This window comes from Cebus imitator, unplaced genomic scaffold (assembly GCF_001604975.1).
Source record: "Cebus imitator isolate Cc_AM_T3 unplaced genomic scaffold, Cebus_imitator-1.0 Scaffold180, whole genome shotgun sequence".
NCBI classification, from domain to species: Eukaryota; Metazoa; Chordata; class Mammalia; order Primates; family Cebidae; genus Cebus; species Cebus imitator.
The window spans coordinates 3,908,052-3,922,097 of record NW_016107495.1 but is presented as its reverse complement, the minus strand read 5'-3'; the positions used below and the strand labels follow the sequence as shown (position 1 = coordinate 3,922,097).

The 14,046-nt window shown below is 46.0% G+C and overlaps 1 non-coding gene across 1 annotated transcript; it reads left to right on the top strand.

Annotated features, from left to right (window-relative positions):
* The first annotated feature begins 832 nt into the window (after positions 1-832).
* On the top strand, positions 833-939 carry LOC119473734. The gene has a single exon (XR_005202953.1). It is a non-coding gene; the product is annotated as a U6 spliceosomal RNA (small nuclear RNA).
* The last annotated feature ends 13,107 nt before the right edge of the window (positions 940-14,046 follow it).

Below are 14,046 nucleotides of genomic sequence, written 5' to 3'. Positions count from 1 at the left end.
AGGGCCTCCAAGGAGACAGGCTCACCTTGACCCAGATGCGCTTTACTTTTCTCTGCTCTGAATTCTTGCCAAGAGTGAAAATCAGATGTACCAGCCTCGGGAACATCGGTTCCTCAGCCCCCTGGCAGCACTCCCAGCCTGGAGGGATATGAAACCCCTAAGACGAGTGTGCTCTGGGAGCCAGAACAAGAATGGTTCCTGGACTCTGCCGTGTCTTCTCCAGCCTGCATCTCCTCTCTCCGGCCAGGAGAACACACCTCAAGAGTGTTCAGGAAGGGTCTGAGCAATTCAGTAGAGAGGGGCCCCGGGCTAGGGTCCCCCAGCATCCAGAACTGAATGCTGGACTTGTGTTTCACTGAGCATTTTGTTTCTGACCTAGTACCAGTAAAGCAAAAGCAGACCTGTTCCTGGCTTAAATGTCGGGAGTAAAGGTAAACATTGTCTTCCTTTAGACATTTTTCCCGAGATGTTTGGATAGTAGTTCCTTTTATGGATAAAACTTTAAATGCTGGTGCTCTTTAACCCAGTAACTCCATCTTCCTGAGGACAGATTCAGGGATATGAACAAAGATGTACACAAACATTCATGACATTGACACTTACAATAATAAAAAATTGGAGACAGAATAATGTTCAGGAATTGGGAAACAGTTAAATTATGATATATCTTTATAATGGACAATTATACCCATAAGGGTGATGTTTTCCAAGAATTTTAGTGGCTAGGAATATATAAGAATCTTGTAGAAAGAAAAGTGGGATTCAGAGCTGCACAAACTAATTATATAATACATGTGTGTATGACATATACACCCATATAGAATAATAATATGTGCTCGCTTCAGCAGCACATATACTAAAATTGGAAGGATACAGAGAAGATTAACATGGCCCCTGCGCAAGGATGACACACAAATTCGTGAAGCGTTCCATATTTTCTTTTTATTAAAATAATAATAATATAATATGTATATATTTATAATAGATAAATAATATATAATGGAAAAGTATTTGAAAGAAAAAAATATAAATATTAACAGTCCTTATCTGTGGATTATTTATTGTTTTATTTATTTGTTTTCCTGTTTAATCTTTTTCATTTTTTTCATGTTTTCTTGTCAGAATTAAAAAACATACTTGATAGGGGAGAAATATTTGTTTGAATAAAAGGGACACCCTTAGACGCCATCAGTTAGTACCCATCATGAAGGGTAGAGGTGACGCCATGAATTTCCAGAAAGAATTTTGAAAAGAGCACTAAGAGCCCAGGGTATCAGGCAGACGTAAAACCTAGCTTTGAGCGTCTCCCTCTGTATCAGTTTTGGTTGCATAACCGAATTGTGTGACTGAAAACAACAATAATTTATTCCATTCCTGATTCTGGGCTTAGCTGGGAGGTCCTTGAGGTCTGGGCTGAGCTCCCTGGACACACTCACATGTCTGGGCCCCAGCTGGGATGACCTGGGGCCTCTCTCCAAGCAGTATCTCCTCTTTTAGGCTGTCCCACGTGGCAAAACTGGATTTTAAGAGAAAACTGAAGCTAGAAGGTCCCTTGAAGCCCAGGCTGAGAACCGGTGAGCTGTCACTTCGTGGCATTCCAAAGCAAGTCACAGGCCAGCCCAGACTCAAAGGGTGAGAAATAGGCTCCACCTCTTGATGGGAGAAGCTTAGGGGACTTTCATCTTGCTTGAGGTTCAGTGAAACTATCATTTCCGTGAAAATAGCCCTTGTAAGATAAAAGTTTTTATGTAATGTCGAATCTTGAAAATCATCTGTGGTAAATTATACCTAAATAGTGGTTGTCACCTTTTCTTTATTTTAACCCAGCAGGGCCTAGTCCATTAGTGCTGGGGGATTTGTTACATGAGTTAAAATGGGGTGTGTATAAAATACTTGTAATAGTGCCTGGCAAATACTCACCACTATCAAAATGTTAGTTATAATTATTGTTATTGTTGATTTTGATATATTATCTGTCGTGGGCTCAAATTCTAAAAGGAGTTTGGGGTAGAGAGGGGCTATTTCTGCTGCCTATAAAAAGTGCATTCCAATAACCCGTGCTCTCAGCCATGTTTGAAGACACTCAGATGTCTATACGCACTGCTGGCCCCATTCCCTTCCCACAGGAGCTACGTTCTTGCTGAGGATGCAAAGAGATTTTGTATCCTCAAAGAGATTTGTGTCTGTAGCAAGACAGCCCTTTGCCTGGAGCCCTGACTTTTACCCACCCCAGCACACACTTGCGTCATTTGCTGCTAGCCCTAAAGGCAGGGAAAGACATGAGCAGTGGAAGTGAGGGGGCCAGAGAGGCCTCCAACCCTGCTGTACACCTGTGTGAGCTTGGCCACATTCCTACGGGGGAGATCATCCTTAGGTGAGTTTGGTGCCTATGTACATCACTTTACCCAAAACCACTAAGGAATTTTCGGAATTCCCTTTGTTGTACTTCTCTAGGCTAGGGTTGACCACAAGAGGAGGTCATGAGATTTGGAAGTGGAAGTGAAATCGTGGCCATTCCTATGCTCTGAAGGTTGATGTGGGCTCAAGCACGCAATTGCTGGTCTCCGGGCTTACCTCACGAGTGGGAAGCTGCAGTGGAGTCCACAGCCCTTACTGGTTGTTTGTTTTTTTTTGTTTTTTTGTTTGTTTTTTTTTTTGAGACGGAGTTTCGCTCTTGTTACCCAGGCTGGAGTGCAATGGCGCCATCTCGGCTCACCGCAACCTCCACCTCCTGGGTTCAGGCAATTCTCCTGCCTCAGCCTCCTGAGTAGCTGGGATTACAGGCACGCACCACCATGCCCAGCTCATTTTTTGTATTTTTAGTAGAGACAGGGTTTCACCATGTTGACCAGGATGGTCTCGATCTTTTGACCTCGTGATCCACCCGCCTCGGCCTCCCAAAGTGCTGGGATTACAGGCTTGAGCCACTGAGCCCGGCCCCTTACTGGTCTTTTGAATCTTCTGCTTCTCCCAATCCTGGGCCAGCTTGTGCAGCTCTGCGGGGCACCCACGCGTCCTGCAGGTCACTCGCATCATTGAAAGAGAGAAAGACAAATGCGAGTTCCAGTTTGTCCTCCGGGCTCCCAGTGTGTCTTTGTGGGCTCGAATCTGGCTTTGCTCTCCCCCACTTCACACTCACCTCTCCTTTCCGACTGCTGGCCCTGCTGACCTAGGCCCAGCACTGGGCATGTCAACAGCTGCATTTGGTAGACTGCATAATCAGCTTCCACAATTGTGTAAGGTCTAATTCCCCCAAATGTCGCCTCCATTCTATATCACTCACAGTGGTTCTTCCTTTTTGATCAAACCCCAATGGCTATAGTAAGGGGCTCAGTGGCACACAATGACACAGTACAGGCTTTGATCCTAAGACACTCTACAAACCCACCCTCCTTCCGTGATAGCAACACCATGTCCTCCTCTTTATATTAATCTTTGGCTAACTTATTCTACCATATAATTGGCCCAGTTTCTGTAGCAAGCCAATAGGTTGGAGAAAAATAGGAGTGAAGAATTGGAGGGATGGACTGCTAGATTATAATAGAATTAAAAGACAGAATAACCAAATGCAGTGCGTGGACCCGATTCAGGTCCTAACTAGAGTAAACCATCTCTAAGGGGACATTTCTGAGAAAATTGGAAAACTTGATTAGTTATGAGATAATATTAAGGAATTCCTGCTAATTTTGGTAGCTGTGACAATGACACTGGGGCTCTGTAAGAAAAGTCCTCATTTTTCTGATGCATACTGGAATGACACAGTGCCTAGGATTTGCTTTAAAACATTTCAGCAAAGATAAAAAGGATAAATGAAGTGTCTTAATTCTGTTTGGGCTGCTATAACCAAATAGCATGACTAGGTGGCTTTTCAACAACAGAAATCCATTTCATAGTTCTGGGGGCTGGGAAGTCCAAGATCAAGGTGCTGGCAGAGTTGGTGTCTGATGAGGGCCTGCTTCTTGGTTCATAAAAGTGCCTTCTGGGCTAGGCACAGTGGCTCGCCCCTTTAATCCCAGTACTATGGGAGGCCGAGGCAGGTGGATCACTTGATGTCAGGAGTTTGAGGCCAGCCTGGTCAACATGATGAAACCTTGTCTCTACCAAAAATACAAAAATTTAGCTGGGCCTGGTGGCATGTGCCTGTAATCCCAGCTACTAGGGAGGTTGAGGCAGGAGAATCACTTGAACACTGGAGAAGAAATTGCAGTCAACTGAGATCACGCCACTGCACTCCAGCCTAGGAGACAGAATGAGACGCTGTCTCATAAAAAAAAAAAAAAAAAAAAAAAAAAAAGGTGCCTTCTGGTTGTGTTCTCACATGGTGGAAGGGGAAGGCAGCTCTCTGGGGCCCCCAGTAAAAGGGTCTGGTCTGCTAATATCAACCCAATAGAATTGTATGAAGAGGTGGGGCCTTTGGAAGGTGAGATTAGGAGATTATTGCCTCCCAAAGGCCCCACCTCCTCCTAATACCATCTCACTGACAATTCGGTTTCAGTGTGTGATTTTTGGAGGGACACAAACATTCAGACCACAGCAGGAAGCAAATGTGGATCCCCTTTGATAACTGTTGAATCTAGGTGATGGATAATGGAGGTGCTTTTGTGTCTCACTCTATTCTCGTGTTTAAATCAGGCAATTCTCATAGTGCCCCTCTCTGGCCCATGGTGGGGTTTGGGTGTAAGTCATTAATCATCTCAGTTGATTCCCTGCCCGAGAATAGAATAGGGAAATGGGAAACCTTGGTGTTCTGGGCAACCTTTCCCAGAAGCATATTTTTTTATGTCTCCTTTTTCTGAATGTTTTCTGCAGGAAATGGGTCAAAGGAATTGGTTTATGATGTGTCTCCTGCCCCAAGGGCTCTGAATTTATTCAGAGAACACAGCCAGAAGGCACCATCTATGAATCAAGAAAGAGGCCCTCATCAGACACCAACTCTGCCAGCACCTTGATCTTGGACTTTCCAGCCCCCAGAACTGTGAGAAATCAGTTTCTGTTGTTCCAAAGCCACTCATTTATTATCTTATGATTCTGGAGGTCAGGGGCCTGAAACAGGTCTTACAGGATGTGTTTTTTTGCTGAAGGCTCATGTTGTCCGAGTGTCCCCATGAAGAGGAGACTGAATGTGCTGCTCTTGGCTAAGCCGTTAAGGATTCATGTGCAGGATTTTCCGGGGTCCACATAAAGCTGTGGTCTCCACAGCTGCTCTAAGAGTCTTGATGCACAAATTCAAGTTTTGTGGGTTTAAATGAGTAAAGAGCTGGCACTGGGATTACAGGTGCGAGCCACCGCACCCGGCCTCCTTCCTCCATTTTCAGAGCCAGAAGCCCAGCATCTACACGTCTCTCTGACCTCTGCTTCTGACGATGTCACGAGTCTTTCTCTGACTCTGACCTTCCTGCCCCCCTCTTCTAAGGACCCTTGTGATTATATCAGGCCTAACCAGATAATTCAGGATAATGTCACCTTTTCAGATCCTAAAGTGATCACATTTGCAAAGTCCCTTTTGGTAACATAACACATTCACAGGTTCCAGGCAGCAGGACATGGATATCTGTGGGGGGACATTATTCAGCGGAGGACCGTGTTTCCTTATTCTATTTCAGAGAGCCAAAAATGATTTCAACTTTTTGCAGCAGAAACCCTTGACTAGTACAGTCACAAAACTCCTAAGTGTTAGTGCAAAGATGGAATCTGCTTTCTTTTTTTTTTTTTTTTTGGACCCATGTCACGGAAAGGAATCTGCTTTCTTTGAAGAAAACAGAAGCTGCAGTGATTGTGCTTGACGTTGAACAGTCTTTCCTAGTATGGTGCAGCCCTGCTTGGCTCCTTTCACTGTGAATCTCTCCGCCCAGCAAGGGGGTGTTGCTTGCTCAGTGTGTAACTACAGAGCAGGCACGTGACCAGGGTTTCTGGAAAGCACATGCAGGAAAACATTTTAAAAAAAACTTAGGCCAGGTACTGTGGCTCATGCCTGTAGTTCCAGCACTTTGGGAGGCCTAGACGAGTGGATCACTTGAGGTCAGGAGTTCGAGACCAGCCTGGCCAACGTGGTGACACCCTGTCTCTAATAAAAAAAAAAATACAAAAAAATTAGCCAGGCATGGTGGCATGCACCTGTAATTCCAGCTATTCGAGAGGCTGAGGCATTAGAATCACTTGAGCCCAGAAGGCGGAGGTTGCAATGAGCTGAGATCACACCACTGTACTCCAGCCTGGGTGACAGAGTGAGACTCTGTCTCAAATGATAATAATAATAGTAAAAAATTCACAACCTCCGAGTCAAGAATTCCCCTTTCAGGAATCCAAGCTAGAAAATAGTGAATTCGAATGTACCATCACACACTCTGCTGCTGATATCACCAGGGCCAGGGCACTAGAGGCTGCCAGAGGCAGGCTCTCCCCACTACGACCAGGGAGGGGGGCATGCTTCAGCCGAGGGTCAGTGCTTGTCCTGTGTGCCGGAGCCCTTTAGAGGAAAAACCAAGTTACCCCAGGAATGGAGGGTGGATGGGATGGGTGCAGGTGCACTAGAACCCAGGGTAATGTGGGTGAAGCCTCAGACCTTGGAAAGAAGGGGAAGGAGAGAGGTAGCTCCAACAGTGCTTCCTGATTTTTTTTCTCTCGCTCTGTGAGTCTCTCTCCAGCCATCTGCTCCGTTCTCCGCTTCATCACAGGCTTCCTCAGTTTCTCAGGCTAATACGACCTGGTATAGCTTTCCGGCCCTCGAAGTTACCTGACTTTCCATCTCAGGTCTACACAAACTGGCCAGTTTCTCCTCTTATTCTGGCTCAGTAGTTGAAGTCAAGCCTCAGGATCTGTGGGTCAGCTCATGGTTGGCCTACCAGGCACCGCCTGTGGCCAGAGCAGTCAGTGCAGGTGGCCTCCTGCTTGCTGATGGGGGAATTACTCTCTAAGTGTGGTCTGTGGATAGGGCAGCAGCCTCACTAGAGGCGTTTGTTGTAGACTGGGATTTCAGCATCCCCCTCACCTCCCTGCAGACCTATAGGATCGGACCCTCTGCAGGGTGAAGTTTGGGAACCTGGATTTAAATAATCTCCCCAAGTGGTTCCTATGCATGACACAATTGGGGAAGCCCAGAGAGTACATTGGTCTTCTTCCCTACTAGTTGTGTTCAAACCTGCACTGTCTCTGACGCTAGCACTCTTTGGGGGAGGGACTTGTCTCTTGCCTTTTTTCTATCACCAGACAGAGTTGAGGGCCGTGGCCTCTGCTGCTCCCCCTGGAAAGCAGATTCCATCCTTGCACTAACACTTAAGAGTTTTGTGACTGTGCTATATGAAGGCTTGACTCCCACGCTGGCTGCCTACCTTCAAGCCTTCGTCCTCCTTGGTGTCTGGCCCAGTGGCTGCCAGTGGCTGCCTGGACGAAAGGGCAGCTGACCCTCTGGCTGGTGACAGAGGTCAGGAGAGCGCTCTACTTGAGCAGGATAGCTACAGTGAGTGCATCACGGAAGCTGTCCCCATCACCAACACCGGGGCAGCAGTGGCCTCTGCTGGACACACAGGCAGGAGAGGCCACCTCTAGGTTGACCCAGGCTGCGTATTGTGATGAACTCAGACCACTGGAAACAGCTAGAAGAACTGGGAGACGCATGATGGATCCAAAAGCTCGAAATCATACCGGGTAAGAGATCAGGCGAGTCTGAAAGGGTTGCTGCCCTTTGTCTTAAGGAATTCGATTCAAGAAACGCTTCGGAAATGTTTGTGTTGTGCCTCGTATGGGGGTGAGGACTGAGGCATGCGCAAGGCAAAGCTGTTTCATCCTTTGAGTAGATCGCATCTTTGCTGGGGAGCAAGGCCCACAAATGTGGATCCTTCCTTGGGGACAGGCTCCTGAGAGCTGGCCACGCCTTCTCCTCCCCATTATAAAGAAGATGAAACTGAGGCCCAAAGAGGTGAAGACCACTAGATCAAGAGCCAGACTGCATTAAGTGCCGTGGGCAGTGACAGGAAGAGGACACTGATGAAGGCCAGTGTGGGCTGGACAGAGGCAGAATCTAAGCCGGGCTTAGAAGAGAAATAGGAGGAAGGACGAGAGCACCATCCAGGTGGTACAGAGAGAAGGAAACAGGGCCTGGGGACCCTGGCGCTCACTGAAAGGCAGGAAGAGAGACCTGAGGGGAAGGCCTGGATATATAATTTGATGCAAATGCAAATAAATAAATAAATACATACATACATAAATAATACAGAGCCCCTGCTAGGTCAGAAAAGCATTTTCACCTTCCCATGGTGTGCCAGCTGCCACCCAAGCAAGAGAGGCCTGGTGATCCCCCAAGGGATGACAACCTCGATGACTTGGTAACTGCATTGGGGTGGGGGGACGTTCTGGCTAAGTCACCTGTGCCAGCCCTGAAAGAGGACAGCTGCCGACTTGCCTGGTCCCAAGATGTCATGGCGTGTGTGTCTGACCCCAAACCTCCCATGACTGTGCCCAGAAACGTGGGTCTGTCCCTGCTGATGTGACCTGGTCACCACCCTGGGCAGAGGATAGCAGTGATGGCAGGACAGGAGCGTGGATGGGGAAGGCCAGGCAGGGCTGGAGACCAGGAAGTGGGGAGGAGGAACCCGGGGAGGCGGGACCCGGGAAGGCAGCAGTGGGAGGGACAGGGAATGAGACGAGGCTCCACTGTGCATCAGACTTCACTTACAAAGCACAAATTCAAAGAAAGAATTATTAAGAATCTCTAGATAGCCACTGCAGAGCATTAAGTCCCAAGCTCAGGGGGCCCCTAGGTGGCTGCTCTGGTCACACACATGTCTGTGAGGCTGGCCTTGCCTGGGGAGTGTCTCTCTTTCTGCCTTTTAGTGAGCATCAGGGTCCCCAGGTCCTGTTTCCTTCTCTCTGTACCACCTGGATGGTGCTCTCGTCCTTCCTCCTGCTTCTCTTCTAAGCCCGGCTCAGATTCTGCCTGTAGCCCTGGCTCCATCCTTGGGGCCTCCCCTGCCAGCTTCTGGGAAGGCACAACTGGTTATAACCACAGTCACAGCCCAGTGAAGGGGGAACAGAGGCAGCGAAACCAGAGGCCAGCGCAGCCGTGCACAGAGGAGGTGCCCTTGCGGGAATGCAGTGGAGATGAACAGAAAATGAAGTGATGCACGATGGTCACCAGGAAGAAGAAAAAGTCTTTTTTCCCCTAATTGAATATCTTCCACAAGTGCTAAATGATTTTTTTTAAAACAAAAAGCTCTATTTTGATTTTCTGTCTCTACAGACTGTTATTTGAAGTTCAAAACTACATCAGTACCATAAATATGAATCTGTGGATGGTTTAAATAAATCTTTTCGGGGAACTGTAGAAACATTTTCTGTTGGTGAACATTCTTTGTAATCCTAGTCTAAAGAATATTTACAGGACTATAAATTTGTGATGTTTTCTTAGTTTTAAATGTCAACTTACAAAATAGCGGACTTTTTTATATATACAAAAGCTGCCTATATTTATAAAGTGCTATTTTCATTTTATTGTTTACAAATGCCTTGTCATTTGACAAATATATAGTGACGTGTATCTACATGATGGCATCATACAGAATAGCTTCACGGCCTAGAAATTCTCTGCTCTGTATATAAATTCCTCCCGGGCAACCACTGACCTTTCCACTGTCTCCATAATTTGCCTTTTCTTATATCAGTCCTGTGAATGAAGGGGCAGGGAGGGAAGAAATGGCTGTGGAGAGCCTGCTGCACTGCAGACAGTGTACTGCACCCACATGCCTGGCTCTGTGACCTTGAGCATCAGACCTCTCTGCTCCTCAGCTTCCACATTTGCAAAATGGGAACCATTTAACCTCTCATAGACAGTTACTGGGCTTTGTATATGAAGTGAGATGGTGAGCATGGCTGGCACCAAAGAGGCATTTGAATGGCAGCTTTTAATGAAGTCTCTTAAATTCTCCCCCAAATCCTGTGCAAGAGCCATCATGTCTCTCTTCAACAGTCCAGTCAGGCCTGGCTGGGTAGAGGCATCGGGGCCTTGTCTGCTCCACCCTCAGCCAAGCCAGGGCTACCACCGCTACCCACACTCTCAGTGACTAGGGCAGGAGCTAACGTCCCCACCTCTCACGTAGGAATGGAGCCTCCGAGGGTCTAAGTGAGAACTCAGGGTCCCACTGCTCTTAAAGAAGTGAGGTTATCTTCAGGCTGTCAGTCTAAAACTAAGACATGCACATGAGAGGCTTAGCACAGCTCCTTGTAAGGTTACAAGGCAAACTTAGGTGGGTGATGACGTGGGGACGACGGGGCAGAGAGACGTGAGGAGGCACCCCTTCATCCCCAGCCCCTGTCACAGTTTTCCCTCCCTCTGGCTTTACCACCTCAAAGGCACAGGGATTTTTTCGGGGCCACTGCATTTCCCTCCTTTATCGCTGGTCAGTCTGCCATCCAGTTCCACAGCCTGGGATTACTGACTCTTCCATCCTCAGCAGGGTGTTCGGTGACCCTCTGGGCACTTTCATTTCAGGGTGACATTGCCACACAGATCTGCTCAAAGGAGTTCATGCTCTCCCATGTCAAGGAAGGCAAGCAGCGGTTCCTGTTCATGCCAACAAGCGCGCCTCCTGCGGATCCCTTGTCAGACAAGACGCAGGGTGAGCATCTTTGTGTTTTCAAGCTAACAGGTGCCATGAAGCAGCCAGCATCGCCTCTCCACTGGCAGCTCTTCTCCTACACCTGGCACTCAATGGAATCCAACTCACTGGACACTTTTTGCAGGAAACAGTTTGATGACCAGAGAGGGGGAGGCTAGTAGAGGCATTTTTCAATTTATTAATATCAAGAGATGAGCAAGTTCTCAAGCCAGGAATAGAACCTGGATCTTTTGGCTCAAACCAATGCCCTCTTATATCAGTGTCAGCCCAGTTTTCTGTAGCATTGTTGCCGGTGGAGGGTATCCAGGGTCTTGGCGTCTGGAACAAAGAATTGAACAAAATGCACAAACATAGCAAGGAAAGAATGAAGCAACAAAAGCAGAGATTTATTGAAAACGAAAGTTCACTCCACAGGGTGGGAGTTGGCCCAAGCTTAGGGGCTCAAAGCCCCATTACAGAATTTTGGGGGATTTAAATACTCTGTAGAGGTTTTCATTGGTGTACTCTCTATGTAAATGAAGAGAATGAAGTAACATTACAAAGTCATTTACTTGGTATACGCCCTATGTGAATGGAGAGGACATTTCCTGTCGTAGCTGAAGCGTTTCCATTTGATTTGGTTCTAGGAAGTCAGTGTGAATCGGCCTTATGTTCCCTGCCTCCAGACCATATTCTCCTGCCACAGCATCACTCTCTAGACCATTAAGTTGTTACTAATGTCAGGGAGGGATAGGCTTCAGCCAACAGCATGGCTATTCTGTGGCATGCCAGCCATCACTGTCAGTTAACTTTAGCCAAAAAGATGAGTTGGCCAGCCTTGCTCCACATGGCATCATGAGGTTCAGGGGAAGAGGGACTCGGAGCCTGCTACCTTCCCCTAGCCCAGCCTGGTCCATTTCCTCCGCCAGAGTTCAGCAGAGGGTTTGGAGCTGGGTGCTCTCCATGAGTTACCTTGTTTCATCCACACAGCAGCCGAGGTGCTGCTGTTATCCTTGTTCTACAGATAAGGAAGCCAAGGATCAAAGAAGTTTGTTGGCTTATCCAAGATCATCCGCCCTGTAAACCACAAAAACAAGATTTTACCCTAGATCTAAGAAACTCCAAGCCATGTATACTGGTTTCCAAAGGCTACTATAAAAACGTACTATAAACTACATGGCTTAAAGCAGTAGAAATGTATTATCGTACAGTTCTAGAGGCTAGAAGTCTCAGATCAAGGTGTCTACAGGTCGTGGCCTTCCAAAGGCTCTAGAGAAAAGTCTGTCCTTACCGCTTCTAGCTCTGGTGGTTGCTGGCAGGCCTTGGTTCTCCTTGGCTTACAGACATACAGCACTCCATCTCTGCCTCCATCTACACCTGGCCGTCTCCCTTGTGTGTCTGTATCTCTGTGTCCACATTTCCTTCTTCTTATAAGGACACCAGTCATATTGGATTTAGGAAACACCCTAATCCAGTAAGACCTCATTTTAACTTCACTACATAGGCAAAGGCTCTACTTTTAAATCTGCTCACATACATGGGTTCCAGAAGGTAAGACTTTAATACGTCTTTTGAGGGGAGACAATTGAACCCATAGCACCACGTTTTCCCTATTGTATTTGCTGCTTCAGATGAAAGATGACTAAAACGTCAAATGCTTCATGCTCAGATGTTATTTGTTCTCAGTTTTGCTAGAACACGCTATTGTATGGTGGACAGAAATGAGCCTAGTTCTTTTAGCTCAGCTCTGCTAACCACTGGAAGGGACTACAGGTATTGATTGACTTACGACCCATGCAACTTACGACCATTCGACTTTATGACCACAATCGCTAGCCACGACTGCTCCGCGTCTGGCAGCATAAACATTGCCCAGCTGGGCGTACGACAGCGCGGACCAGCTTCCGGCAGCACTACCATCTCCGCGTGCACCATTTCAACTCTTATCCCAGACTCTGTCCAGCAATTTGTGTTCTGTGTCTTGGATATTTTTCATCAAACCCCTCCCAATAAACTTCTTATACATTTCGAAGCAATGGACCCAAACATCGAACGATTTGCAAGGATTGAACGGATGGCACACGATGTGTTTCGTCCGTATCGTGAAATTTATGAAGAAAAAAAGAAACATACAATTCAGACAAAACTAACCATGTTTATGAAAAAACCAACTCCAGTAACCCCAACTCTGCCTCAGATGACGACATCAACGATCTGCAGCCAAGCACCAGCGCCCAATAAAATGTTTTGTACATGTTTATATATTTTGAGATGTTTTGCAATTGGGAAAATGTTTCCTATGGTATTTTTTACACCTGTATTTTGTATTTTTGTATGCACCTGTATTTTGTAATTTTGTTATGTTTTGCAAATATTAAACCAGTTGTACTGGTAATGCAGTGTTTTACTTAAACCTGACGAATGTAAAAATAAGAAACAAAGCGGTGTAGAGATGATACAAATGGCATAAAATGAACAAAGAGAATTATGATATATAACAATAATGAAAGAAAATTATGATAAAATATGACTTTAAGATTTTTATAACATCATTTCACAGTACAGGTATTGATCGACTTACGACCTATGCAACTTATGACCATTCGACTTTAGGACCAGAATCGCTAGCCACGACTGCTCCGCGTCTGGTGAGGCAAATGTTGCCCAGCTGGGCGTNAAATATTAAACCAGTTGTACTGGTAATGCAGTGTTTTACTTAAACCTGACGAATGTAAAAATAAGAAACAAAATGGTGTAGAGATGATACAAATGGCATAAAATGAACAAAGAAAATTATGATATATAACAATAATGAAAATTATGATATATAACAATAATGAAAGAAAATTATGATAAAATATGACTTAAAGATTTTTATAACATCATTTCACAGTACTGTACATATAGCCTACTCAGCTTACGACCAAATTGTGTTATGACCGGTCTGTCGGAACCAATCGTGGTCATAAGTCGAGCACTAGCTCTATGGAAGTTACACTAGATGGGTGATAAGGTCTCTTTCCAGCCCTAGATACTGATGTGATGGGCTACAAAGACTATAAAGACAAAATCTCATATAGCGCCTCTCTCTGTCCAAATTACAGCTATTTTAAACCCTTTTGATAGTATTTACTAAGCACTAGGCATCCATCTCTAATTATATTGCTTTTTTGATTTCTCAGGGGCAATGATCAAGCCTGGCACCTAGTGTGGCCTGAAGAAATGCTTGTTAAATAAACAATGTTAATAGAGTGACAGAAACTCAGGAGGTAGGAGATTGGAACATTGAATTATGTTGGTTTGCTCACTCAGTGCTGCACGGTTTTGCCTTGTTTCCCCAAAGGGAGTGTAAGCTTCCGGCAAACAGCTGCCCTCTGTTCTTTTCAATGCCTGAGATAGGGCTAGAGAAAGTAGAGGTGCAATACATAGTTAAATTCCCCACCCCTTGTTCATTTTT